Raw genomic sequence first — 14161 nt, forward strand, 5'->3', positions numbered from 1 at the left:
GCTTCCCAGTGGGGACAGGGCATCCTTGGCAACCAGGGCACGAGTCTTGTCCTATTGCGGGAGAGATGCAGCAACACAGGCTCGAGCAGGAGCTGTTGGCCTCTTTGGCAGCGATGCTTAATTAGCTTCCTGCAGGAGATTTTGTTTTTAATATAAAAAAATGATCTAATTTAAGCAGTTTTATTGAACAGCGAATCAAATGAAAAACAATCTTATTGTTTAATCCATTCCTCTGTGGTGCAGTTCAGGGTTCCCACCAGGTTCAAAACGACTTTAATAAAATACTAAGACATTGTTTGCCTTTTTCCCTTGTCATTCTCTCTCAAGTGTACAGTGGAGTTTTCCAAGGACTGTGTATGTTTGCTAACACCAAAGATGGAAGGGCAAAGCACTTGGAGAATCCAGCTGTCTTCTATTAAGCCATACATGAGACATTTGCAAAAATGTAAAACAATGCCAATCTTCTGGCTATTTTGTTTATTTTGCAAAATGCGGGTTTCCCCCCCCCATAAAAGTATATGATTTAGGTTAATATGTAATGGGTTTCTTAGTCTCATTTTAAAGAAATCAATGAATACATATTTTTAAAAAGTTCTCAGTTTTAATTTTTTTAGAAGATTTTATCCATTTATTTTTGCAAGAGAGAGAAAGTGCGAGCGCGAGCGGTGGGGGAGGGGCAAAGGGAGAAGGAGACTCCCCGCTGAGCAGGGAGCCCCATGCAGGGCCCCAGTCCCAGGACCCTGGGATCATCACCCGAGCCAAAAGCAGAGGCCCAACCGACGGAGCCACCCAGGCGCCAGTTTTAATTTCTGATACAGTAAATATTGATTGCTATAACCCACATAAACAAAAGCTCCTTGGGGTCCTCAATAATTTTTAAGAGTGTAAAGGGTTTCTGAGACTAAAACATTTGTGAACCACTGCTAGCTCTGTAGTTGTTGGGTTTTTTTTTTAAGATTTTATGTATGTATGTATGTATTTTTTAGAGCGTGTGTGTGAGCAGGAGCAGGGGAGGGGTAGAGGGAGAGGGAGAGAGAGAATCTTAAGCAGGCTCCCCGCTCAGTGCAGAGCCCAATGACCCTGAGCTCATGACCTGAGCCGAAATCAAGAGTTGGACGCTTAACTGACTGAACCAACCAGGCACCCCAAAGAGTTTATTTTTTAAGTAATCTTTACACCCAACACAGGGCTTGAACTTAAAACCCCAGGATCAAGAGTCACATGCTCTACCAACTTGAGCCAGCCAGGTGCCCCACTCTATAGTTTTTTTTTAAGCTTTTGATTTTATAGGGGCACCTGGGTGGCTCAGTTGGTTAAGCATCCACCTTCGGCTCAGGTCATGATCAAGTCCTGCATCAGGCTCCCTGCTCAGCGGGAAGTCTGCTTCTCCCTCTGCCCCTCACCCCCGCTGTGCTCTCTCGCGCTTTCTCTGTCAAATAAATAAAATCTTTAAAAAAAAAAAAGCTTTTGATTTTGTAACTTTTCGATGTACAGAAAAGTTGCAGAGCTATTACAGAGTTTTCATGCACCCCTCACCAAGCTTCCCCTGATGTTAGCATCTTGCATAATGTACGTGGTACATTCGTCAAAATGAAGGAACCAACATTGGTACATTTCATCCCTATACACTTACCAGTGCATGCCTACTCTCTCTCTTGCTTGTTTCACTTCGTATTATTTTGTATGAACATTTTCATGTTTTTAGATGGTCTGTGTATTAAAATTTTTGCTTAGTTGTCACCCATATTGTCATATATTATATTGTTTTTATATTTCACTATTACCAATAGCCTGCGTGCTTTTATTCAGTAGGGTTTTTTGGTGTGTATATGTGTGGGATCTTTGGCTTGCATTCCTCAGAATAAAATTACTGTGCCAAAGACTATGAATACTTTTATAGTTCTTGTTATATATGATAATTGTGTATATTATGTTTTCATTGTTTAAAAAATATTCTTTTACAGAGTTGTATTAGTTGGCTCTTTTGATTAAGAGGTACAGAAATCAAACTGAAACAGTTTAAGCCTCAAGGGAATTTCTTGGTGGGAGGAGAGAAAGGGTACAGAGTTTCAGTTTGGGATGATGGACAAATTCTGGAGAAGGATAGTGGTAATGGCTATACAGTGATATGGGTATACTTAATGCCACTGAATTGTACTCTAAAAAGAATTAAAATGGTAAATTTTGTGTTCTATGTATCTCACCACAATTTTGTAAGAGAGGGGGGAGAATTTCTTGGGTCTAGCAATTGGAGCTCACTTCAGGCATAGCTGGATCCAGGGGTCCAAGCAATATTATTAGGACTCTGGCCCGCTCACTCCCATATCTTAGTTCTTTTCTTTGTGCGGGTTTCAATCCCAGGTAGACTCTCTCCACAGGGCAATTGAGATGGTCACCAGGGTCAGTAGATTTATGTCCTTAATCTTCAGAATCCTGGAGAATTTACCATGACTCTCTCTCCCCAGTGTCCAGATCACTCCTCAAAAAAGGCTGTGATTGGCCTGCTTGGATTACATGCCCAATCTAGAAGAATTCACCCTCTTTAGGAGAATGAGTTACTCTGGCCACCTGGGTCACCTCCTCATCACAGAACCAGGGGGTTGACAGTTCCATCAAAGTCATGCAGAGTGGGGGAGGGGAAGTTCCCCAAAGAAAGAGATGACCTGGCAAAAACAACAGATGTCCACTACATGTGTTCTGGATTTCCTGTGTAACCCAAGCACTACCAAAGAGAGCATTTGAATGTTTCAAAACATTCCTATGTGATTGACATTTTGTTTTTGTTATTAAAAAAACATTAATGCTTTGTGGTTTGACCATCTGGTGGATGGTATTTCTTCCTTTTTGTGAATTCCAAATCTAATAAGTTGAACAAATTCTTAATGTGTGCTAAAATAATGAAAGAATGAGTCTTTGTGATCCAATATAGGATCGTAATTTTTTGCACGTTTGCGGATGGTATGATCTTTGTATGCTTGGAAAGGACTATATTACCTTGTCCCAGCTTAAGTTTCTCCACATGTCTGCTAACCTCATTACTGTTTATGGAGCTGTCTTCTAGCACAGGCCCTGGAATCTAGTGAGCACTCCCTCCCAATTTTTATTAAATGAGTTATTCAGTCATATAATAATTTCCAATTTATACTTTGTTATTTCCTGAAATGGAATGTTGAGCGTTCGATGAAAATAATACTTGTTTTTATTTCTTCTTGCCTTTTTGTCCTTTGTCTTTCCTAAAAACTGAGCCACCCAGGTGCCCTATTTTTTTATTTTTTAAAGATTTTATTTATTTATTTGAGAGAGAGAGAAAGAGAGAGAGCACAGAGGGAGAGTGAGAGGGAGAAGCAGACTCCCCGCTGAGCAGGGAGCCCGATGCAGGACTCGATCCCAGGACCCTGAGATCATGACCTGAGCTGAAGGCAGATGCTTAACTGACTGAGCCACCCAGGTGCCCCTCTTTATTATTGTTTTTTAAAGATTTTATTTTTAGGTAATCTCTACACCCAGTGTGGGGCCCAAACCAAAAAACCCCAAGATCAAGAGTTGCAGGCTCTGGGGTGCCTGGGTGGCTCAGTTGTTGAACTTCTGCCTTCGGCTCAGGTCATGATCCCAGGGTCCTGGGATCGAGCCCCGCATCGGGCTCCCTGCTCCGCGGGAAGCCTGCTTCTCCCTCTCCCACTCCCCCTGCTTGTGTTCCCTCTCTCGCTGTCTCTCTCTCTGTCAAAAAATAAATAAAATCTTTAAAAAAAAAAGAGTTGCAGGCTCCACTGACTAAGCCAGCCGGGCACCCCATATGGGGTACTTTAAACTTTGTGTTTCCTTTTGAATTATATCAGAAGATAACTGATATAACTCATCTGTATTCTACTATTTTCAACGTATTAGGCTTTTACACAACTTTCTAGTTCTAGCATTTACTTCTATTAGTAACTGGGATACTTTGAATTCTCACACAGGAATGTTAAAAGCCTAGTTTTGGAAACTTTATTCTCTGTTTTCTGGGCTCCCATCCCCAGTCATGTATGGTTGTTAGATTTTCTTTTCTTTTCTTTTTTTTTAAAGAGTTTATTTATTTATCTGACAGAGAGAGAGAGAGAGAGAGAGAGCACAAGCAGGGGGAGCAGCAGAGGGAGAGAGAAAAGCAGGGTCTCCGCTGAGCAGGGAGCCCGATGCGGGGCTTGATCCCAGGACCCTGGGATCATGACCTGAGCTGAAGGCAGACGCTTAACGGACTGAGCCACCTAGGAGCCCCGGTTACTAGATACTGTTATTAAAATTCAGTCTGTACCAATTGTTTCTTAAAATATTTACTGATTCATTTTACTTTACCTTTATCGTCCGACTTGTCCTTTGCTGATGTTAGAGTGTACTAAGCTCATGTTTGCATCTTGCTGTTTCATCCACAAAGAGCTGCATACCCGTGTCCCATCCCGGTGGGCATTTGTAGCATGACGTTTATGGAAATTTGCTTTGGCATTCTGCTCTCCATCCATGTTGAAGACTGTAATAAGAAGTAGCTGTGTTTAATTCTTTACTGTATTTATTAGAGATTACGGAGAGATGGTTTTGAAGGCTGTTTTATTTTGTTATTTATTTGACACAGTGAGAGAGAGAGAGAGCGAGAGAGAGCGAGCGCATGCACATAAGCGCAAGCACAAGCAGGGGGAGCGGCAGAGGGAGAGGGAGAAGCCGACTTCCTGCTGAGCAAGGAGCCCAATGCAGGGCTCCATCCCAGGACCCCGGGATCATGACCCCAGCCAAAGGCAGATGCTTAACCGACTGAGTCACCCAGGCGCCCCTGTTGTTGTTTTTAAATATTGTAGTGCCTATACGTATGTAGGCCTGGAGGAGAGAATTTTCCTTAGTAACAGTGGAATTGATTGCATTTATATTTTTGGGCTGCTGGACAAGTAACCTTACGTCATGAATTTTAGGTATTAACCTTAGCTTCATACTGTTTTTCCTGTTGTGTGTTCCTTTCTGTCTACTTTCTTCTTTGGTTAGAAAAAACTTGGTTAGAAAAATTCATACTGTAGATATCCAATGTGTTGTATTGTATTTTATTATTGTTATTATTTTTGGTGTTGTATGATACTAGAATCTCTTTTGGAATGAGATACGTTTCCAGTAAAAACAAATGATAATATTCTTATTTATAAATATTCCAGGTCTGCTCAATGGCTGTTTTCTGAAAGATTGGCTAAGCACCTACAAATCTGTGGCACATCACCTGGGGACACCCACTGCACTAGAGCTATGTGGGACCATAGTTTTGCTTGATAATCCACTTAAGTGAAATAATACTCTTTAGTCTTTATGAGAATCTTTCATCTGGAGTTCTGTTGTTTCCACAAAAGTCTTAAATCCAAGGAAACCACAGAGAACTCATTTCTGATATGACGTGTGTATATATATATTAAATATTTTTATATATATTAAATAATAAATAAATTAATAAATTAATTACAGATTTTATTTATTTGAGAGAGAGAGTGTGAGAGAGAGCACAAGAGGGGGAAGGGTCAGAGGGAGAAGCAGACTCTGTGGGGCTCAATCCCCTCCGGGATCATGATCCGAGCTGAAGGCAGATGCTTAACCGACTGAGCCTCCCAGGCACCCTGCATTTCTGATATGATATTTATAAAATGACCTTAGAGATGGCCTTGGAAGAATCTATATGAGGAAGGATTTTCATGTTCAATTTAATGTTCATCTTAATGGTTGAAAAATCACAATGCTTTTCTGCACTGTCATCCAACTTGGTGGCTGATACGAAGTATTATTAGGCGGATTTTTTTGTTGTTGTTAGTTGCTGCAGAAATTGTTAATTTCTGAAAAGCATTCCTGAGTGATACAGAACAGAATTCCTTTGGGGGTTCAACTGTCTTTGTTTAGAAAAGCAAACTGATTGATGGGCCACTGTGACTGTAGAAAGAGGGCAGGGCTGGGGCCACCTGGGAATGAGAGACACAGAGCCAGAGACTCTTTAGCATAAGAAAAGAATGAGAATTTGGGGGATTTGGGGTGTTTGCTGGGGAGAGGAACAAAGGAGAAGGAGATGCCCCCGCAGAGTGGCTGGCGGTGGAGTCGAGCGAGCGGAAGGGTCCCGGGCAGGAAACGGGGAGCAGGGTGAGGGGAAGGTGTATGGCTGGGGGGGGTATCAACCATTCCGTCCTAAAAACTCTCCTCTGTTCTTCCGTGAGGTAGCACCCCATTGCTACCTCCAAATCCTGAGCAAAAGTCTGCACACATTCGCAGCAGCCTTGGCGAGTAGGGTTTTCGGGAGGTTGCCGAAGGGGGGCTTTATTACATATCCGGGTTGACGTGGAATGGAGAGAAAACAAGAGGCGAAAAGTGGGTGGCAGAGAATTCTGAGCAAGCCGGAAATCAGAACCGGAAGTCACTAGGTGAAACGCACGGGTCCCCTGCCCCACCCCACGAGCCGGTGATTCCCCCGCAGATACTGGGAGAGGGCGCAGGGTTTCCCACTGCCCTGGAATTCGATACCATTGTATTCGCATTTCAAAGAGCTGCCTTTCTGTGGCTGGTGTCTGCATTAGCAATGCACTCACTGGTCAGCTATTTCGCGAGGGCTTGGCATTGAATGGCTGAAAAGTTGCTAGTCATTCCTTGCTAGGTGTCAGGAGACAGGAATCTTGAAGCTCCTCGCCTCCTGGTGAGGACTTAAAAGGCAAGTACAGGTTTCTGGGGGGTCATTTTGGAAGCGGTCGAGTTGATTTTCCAAACCTGTAATCTCAGAGTTTTATTACTGCTGCCCGCTGGGTTTTTGGCAGGCTTACCGAAAAGATGGCTACTTTTTTTTTTTTTTTACTGTCCATTCACTCTGTTTTCAAAGCAAAAGGTTTCTCTTTCCAGCATGCTTTCACTCAGATAGGGAGAATCTGTACTTTGTTAATATGTTTTAAAAGTCATTAATGAGGACTTAGTAAGCATTTGGAAACTGCAGCTTTCAGGATGAAAGCAGGGATCTGTGGTTATGACATCATGGCAGTTAATTACCCCTTTGCAAAAATCTGCCTGAATGGAGAAGGGGTGGGTGTATCTATGTGGGTATTTAACGTGATGATTAAAATATATTAATGATAGTTTTCACTTCCCTGGCATGGTACATCTTAGGATCTTCTTTAAAAGTGCTTCCACAAGCTTAAATTAGCCCTTATAACTCTACTAGGAAGAAGTAAAACAGCCCCATTTTACAAAAGAGTTAAGTGAAATATAAGGAGAAGGGTCCTGTTTGGGGAAGGATTTTGGTAGAATAAAGCTGCCTCCCTACAGCTCAACAAAGAGCTCAGCCTTCCTCATTTGTTTCCACCAAGAATTGAAATTCCAGGCTTTAAATGAGGAGCACATATTTGATCATACCTTATAGCATGATCACATGCTAGACACTTGAGGCAAAGCAGCACATTTTGGGGTCCATAGGAAATTACTGCTTGTTATAAGCCATCTCCTAAGGTTATCTACACAAACAAACAACAAAGAAGAAAACCCAAACAGTAAATCGAATGGGCCATAAAACTCAGAGGTTTTGATTCTGTTTCCTCCTTCACCATTTTGATTTTTGGGTTATTTATGGAACTGTTCTAGATCAAAAAAGGAAGGGATGATTGCTAATTATTCCACTTTTTATAGGTTATTTTCATTTTCTTTTTAAAGATTTTATTTATTTGAGATAGAGCGAGAATGAGAGAGAGAGCAAGTGAGCGAGAGCACGCACAAGCTGGGGGTAGGGGCAGAGGAAGAGGGAGAAGCAGACTCTCCACTGAGCAGAGAAGGATGCTTAACCGACTAAGCCACCCAGGCACCCCTATTTTCATTTTCAAATGGAGGAAATGTACAAAACTTGATAGGAATGCATGGAAGGAAATACAGAGACCCACCACATATATTTAGCTGTATATCTGAAAGAGGTCAAATGAGGAGCATACTTTTAAAAAGGTGTTATGAACAATTTTCAAACACACACCAAAGTAGAGAGACCTTATGTATTCATCACCAGTTTCTACAGTTATCAACTTTCTGCTATTTTTTTTTTTTTTTTAAGTAGGCTCCACATTTGGAGCCCAACGTGGGGCCTGAACTCACAGCCCTGAGATCAAGACCTGAGCTGAGATCAAGAGTCAGACACCCAACTGACTGAGCCAGCCAGGCACCCCAACTTTCTGCTATTTGTTTCTTTTTTTTTTTTTTAAGATTTTATTTATTTATTTGACAGAGAGAGAGCATGAGCAGGGGGAGGGGCGGAGGGAGAGGGAGAAGCAGACTCCCTGCTAAGTGCAGAGCCCGACATGGGGCTTGATCCCAGGACTCCGGGACCATGACCTGAGCCGAAAGTAGACATTTAACCAACTGATCCACCCAGGCACCTCAACATTTTTTTTTTTTAAGATTTATTTATTTGAGAGAGAGAGTGAGTGAGAGAGAGAGCGCACATGCAGGGTAGAGGGGCAGGGGGAGAGAGAGAGAAGTAGACTCCCTGCTGAGCAGGGAGCCCGATGCCAGGCTCGATCCCAGGACCCTGGTACCATGCATGACCTGAGCCAAAGACTTAACCCACTGAGCCACCCAGGCGCCCCATGCTATTTCTGTTTCAGTTCTTCCCTGCCACTTGTTTTGTGGGAATATTTTAAAGCAAATCCCAGACATATAATTTCACCATAAATACTTCAATATTTTTTCGTAATACATAAGAACTTTAAAAATAGGACATAATACCATTGTCACACCCAACAGAAAACTAATTCTGTATATTACCTAATAATCAGTCTGTATTTTGTTTCTGATTGTTTCAAAATTATCCAAAGATTGAATTAATGTCTTGTTTCTTTTACTTAACAGATCTCCTTTCTTTCCCCTCCTCCCCTTTTCCATTGATTTGTTGGAAAAATTGGATTATTTGCCCTGTAGAACTTTCCACAGTCTATATTTAGCTGATTGCATCTTTGGTGTCTTTCAACATATTTCTCCATCCTTCATATTTCTTTAAATAGTAGCTAGATCTGGAGGCTTGATTAGCTCCAGGTTCTTTCTTTTTTAGCCGTGATTACCTCGGTGATAGTGCTGTGTACTTTCTGTTAGGTCACATCAGGAGGCGCCTACTGTCTGCTTGTGCCATTTTGGAGGCATGTTAAGGATGATCAGTAGGATTTATGATTTCACTGCAACATAGTCGTTTCCTCAGTCTATCACTTCTGGATTTATTAGCTGTGATTCTTTTACAAAGAAAAACTTTCCCTCATCAACTAAGTGCATTTGGTTACCGTATATAGTCCATAAATATGGAAAGGCAAAATAAATGCTTGATTCTTTCCCCTTAATTATCATCTTTCAAGATAATGCTTTAGTAACCTCCAAAGTCTACTGATGAAAGTTTTTTAAGTATCATTATAAACCCATGGACTTAACAAACATTTAGTTTATTTGATGCATTTCAATTCATTACGGTCAGTATTCTTATTGATGCTTGTCCCATCTTTGGCCAGTGGGACCACTTGACTTCCCTTCTACCCAAGTGTCTTCGATGGCTTGTCTTCTGAAATAATAAGACGTTCCAGAATCACATCGTACTTTGCCTGCCCCTGGCCATGGAAGTAACCCTTTCTTCGAGGAGCTCTGGTTTCTTTCACTAGGAAATGAAGAGACACCTACTTTTGATGCACTGTAAAGAGCGATGATTTCAAGAGGCTCCACGGAGGTGTATCTTTGGGCAGCGGGCAGCGTTTGTTGAATGAAATGGCAGGAAGGGTCCCCGGGCCAGCTCTTCATGCACAGATGAGCAAACAGGGTATCAGCCACCATCAGAGCTACGTGGCCGAGGCATAAGGGCACGGCACTGGGAGACCATCCCCAGGGTGTGACCTTTGGCAAGTCAGGCCCTCGCCCTGGCACCCCTTCCAGCGGGACATTCTGCGGCTCCAGGTGCGTGACTAACGTTTCCGGCAGCGACGCGCCCTGGGACTTTCCCGGCCCCTGCCTCTCCGGCCTTGCTGCTCCGAGCGGAGCGGTGGGGGCGGCGAGCAGGTGGGGGCTGGGGCTGGGAGCCGCCCGCCAGCCGGGGCTCCGGAGCCTGGGCGCCCTCTGGCGGCCACACCGGGAGGGGCGGGACTCTGCGGGGGCGGGGCTCCGCGCCCGGCTGCCCCGCCTCCTCGCCCGCGGGGTTGGGCTGGGCGGGTGGACGCAGGCAGAAGCTGCGGAGGTTTCGCAAGGACGTGACCTTAAGGGGTAAAAACCACTGTGTGACGCGTGGTTGCCAGCCGGGGCTAGCGAGCTGAACTAGTTCTCCGACGCCCGGGGAGGGGGGAAGGGAGCGGCTGGGCCGAAACGTCCAGACCTGTGACTCGCTGCCTGCTGCCCCCTCCATTGCTGCGGTGGCGCGCCCTGCGCCCCGGGGGAGGGTAGGGGCGCCAGTCTGCGCCGGGCCTGCAGTTGGGGCGACGTCACTCCACCGGGGCTCAGTGGAATAAGGGCACGGTTTTCTCTGCCTCTCCCCTCCCCCGCAATTAAGCAACGAGGCCCAAGCTGACCACCGAGCTGGGGGTTTCGATTGGAAGGCTGGAAGTGAAAGGACGGGAATTTGCTAATAGAGAACAAAGGAGTTGGGTATTTTAGCCCCGGAATAGATTCAGTCAAGGTAGTTAGGGGTGCCTGGCAAGAAGTGGAGTGGCTATCTCCTCCTCCTCATGCAGGCAGTGGTAGTGGCCATGGGGATAGGGATCTTGTGTTTCCCTGTCTTGCTAGGGTCCCAGAAAAGCCCAGGGACTGGGAGGCAAGGGGACTGGGTCCTAGCTTTACCTCTACCTGTCACCCTGGGGAGCAGGTCACTTAACCTTTGTGGGCCTCAGTTTTCTCCCTTGAAGAATGGTGGTCTGGACTAGATTATGGAATGTTTCCAGTACTGTAAGGCATGGGAAGTGAGGGTGCCTGTCCTAAGACCACCCAGTAAGTCAGAGAAAAAGACAGCGCCAGGGGTCAAGGCCGTCACCCCAGTCCTCTTTCTATGACTTCCCCACACATTCTCACATGGACTCCATCAGCAAACATTTTCATACCTCTGCCTGTGTGCCAAACAGAGGCTGATCCCTGATGTTTGTGGGACCTGGGACAAGGGTGTACACAGGAGCACAAGCTATATGTCTAAATATTTCAAAGTTACAAATCCAGCTCACCAACTGTTAAATATATTCTGTCCTCCTATCTTGACAGATACCTCCGTAACAACCGCCAGGTTCAAGTTTGCAATTCTTCTGTTCCTCAGCATTCTGAGCTGGAATGTGGCGGCAGAGAGAGTGGCGCCTGCTCAGGACCTGTGGTGTGGCTTCCTTCTCTTCCCAGCCTGGGTCCATCCCACACCACGAGGGCCCTTTCCCCCACATGTCCTCGTGTGCAAACAGATGCCCCTTAAGAGGCCACTTCTTGAGTATACCCAGTAGTGTCGCAGTCTACCCTCAGGAGGACGGATTAAAGAAAGTAGGTTCTGAGGTCCCGGGGCCCCCTGACTCTGCACCCTGGGTCTCCCTCCATCTTGCCCAGTGTCAGGGTGATCTTGGCATCGTGGGAGGGCGACTTGGATCAGGCACAGCCCTGGACCAAACACTATAAACGGCAAGGCCCGTGGGCATAAAAGGGAGGGTGCTAGGAAGGTGCTCGTTTCTTAGAGGAAGTAGCACTTGTGCTAAGCCTTCCAGGAAGGTTGGAATTTCAGCACGTGGGGAAGTGAGGAAAGAAAGGAGCAAAGGGGCGGGGGGGCATCGAGGGTCAGAGTGTCTGTGAACTGTGACCACAGTGCAGAAAGGCTGGAGGTGAAATCTGTATCTTCCCAATAACAGGCAAAGCTTCCCATATCACTGTATCACAGAGCGTGGGGCCACCTGCTGTGGAACCCCTGAGAGGCGACCTCACCCATCAGAACAGAAGGAGACCCCATAGCCTATCCCAGGGCAGCTCGGCATTGAGCAAAAATCCCAACATGCCTCCCTGCACCATGCCACCTTGGTAATCAGCACTTCTTTACCAATTGGGAAGGTTAGCTACTCCTGCCTTTCATAAAGAATTCTGCCCCTCGATTTGCTGTAAGCGATGACCCTGGAAAGAAGGTAATTTTTTTTTTTTAAGATTTTATTTATTTGAGAGAATGAGGGGAGGGGCAGAGGGAGAGGGACAAGCAGACTCCCTGCTGAGTGGGGAGCCCGACGTGGGGCTCAATCCCAGGACCCCCAGATCATGACATGAGCCGAAGGCAGATGCTTAACTGACTGAGCCACCCAGGCTCAGAAGTTTCGTTAGGAATCAGTACGTCTCCATCATTTTGCCTGGTAGCCAGAGACTGCTGGAGAATATGAAGTCCCTCATCTCCTCTGGGAGCAGCCCTCTACTGAGGGTGGGTGTTGGTGGATAGATGCCCTGGCTCCCTGCCCTGCAGTTGGGATAGTTCTGAGATATGTGCTCTATATTGTCTGAGTAGATTAGGCTCTGCTTGCCCACAGTGCCAACTTGTCTGTTAACACCATTGATTTCCACCTTCTCCACTCTCCTGCTGGTGCTTCCAGGAATCACCTCCCACATCAAGCGCAGTTGACCCTTGAACAACATGGGGGGTTAGGGGCAGCCAGAAAATCCACATGTAACTTTTGACTCCCCCAAAACTTAACTACCATTAGCTTACTGTTGACCAGAAGCCTTCCCGAGAACGTAAACAGTCAGCAAACACCTATTTTTTATGTGCTACGCATTCTGTACTGTATTTTTGCCATATAAGCTAGAGAGAAGAAAACGTGGTTAAGAAAATCATAAGGAAAATACATTTCCAGTACTGTAGTGTATTTGTTGGAAATGAATCCTCATGTAAGTGGACCTGCGTGTTTCCAACCCATGTTGTTTGAGGGTTGACTGTACTTGTATTTATATCTTTGTTTCAGGATCTGTTTCTGGGGGAACCCGAACCAAACGTGAGGACATGTCATGTTGCAGTTGGGCCTGAGGTTCCTCATCTGTAAATAAAGGCATGGAATGAAGCGATTGCCAGTTCCTTCCAGGGCTCTACTGGGCATGTGTCTGATTTGCCTCATATGACATGAAACAGGGCACCTTGGGGCGCCTGGTGGGCTCAGTCAGAAGAGCATGCGACTCTTGATCTCGGCGTTGTGAGTTCGAGCCCCACGTTGGGTGTGGGGATTACATAAATTTAAAAAAAAAGGGGGAAACAGGGCACCTTTGCTTTGTTTCACTTGGAGTCAAGCTTCACATGCCCGTGCCCTCTGTCCCCGTGGAATGGTCTTGTCTCCATGTGGGGTGTGTGTGTCTGTGTGTGCAAGCAGGAGGGGTCGGAGGCAGAGAAATAGAAAGAATCTGGTTTAGTATCCAGGTCCCCTCTGAGAGTGCCCAGAGGAGGCGGCCGAACATCTGAACCACAGGAGGAATTTTGACTTTTCCCTTCACTAGGGGCCCCTAGCTGTGTCCCTGCAGGCTGCCCCCCAACCCCTGCGGCAGGAATGACAAAGAAGCACCAGGGCTTCCCACCCCTCCTCTGCTGATGGAAGCTTTTCCAGAAGGCCACCTACAAAGGCAGACTGTTGCTTCCTGGGCCACTTCTGTCTCACGGGCTTACTTACATACTCCTCCTCCCTTTTCCTGCCCCTTCTTATCGGCTACCAACTGCATTGCAACATTGTTAGCCCCGGTGCTGGTGCGGGTGCAACGGAGTGGCTGGGGGCCAGGCTATCTGGATCTTTGAAGTTTCTCCTCGAGGGCATGCCAGTCAGTGGTACTTCCTGTGGCCACCCCTCCCTCCTTGCTTTTAACCCCTTGGGAACCAAGTTTTTTTTTAAAGATTTTTTATTTATTTATTTGAGAGAGAATGAGAGACAGAGAGCACGAGAGGGAAGAGGGTCAGAGGGAGAAGCAGACCCCCTGCTGAGCAGGGAGCCCGATGTGGGACTCGATCCCGGGACTCCAGGATCACGACCCGAGCTGAAGGCAGTCGCTTAACCAACTGAGCCACCCAGGCGCCCGGGAACCAAGTTTTTGATCACAAGGCGGCTTGTTCTCCAGCTGGAGTCTGTGGTGCTAGCTGGCCTGATGGTTGGGTCCCTTCCTTTCCCCACTGAGGGTCTCTGACTGCTCCTGACTTTTCCCCCCCGGGAGA

This window comes from Phoca vitulina, unplaced genomic scaffold (assembly GCF_004348235.1).
Source record: "Phoca vitulina isolate PV1807 unplaced genomic scaffold, GSC_HSeal_1.0 scaffold35, whole genome shotgun sequence".
In the NCBI taxonomy this organism is placed as follows: Eukaryota; Metazoa; Chordata; class Mammalia; order Carnivora; family Phocidae; genus Phoca; species Phoca vitulina.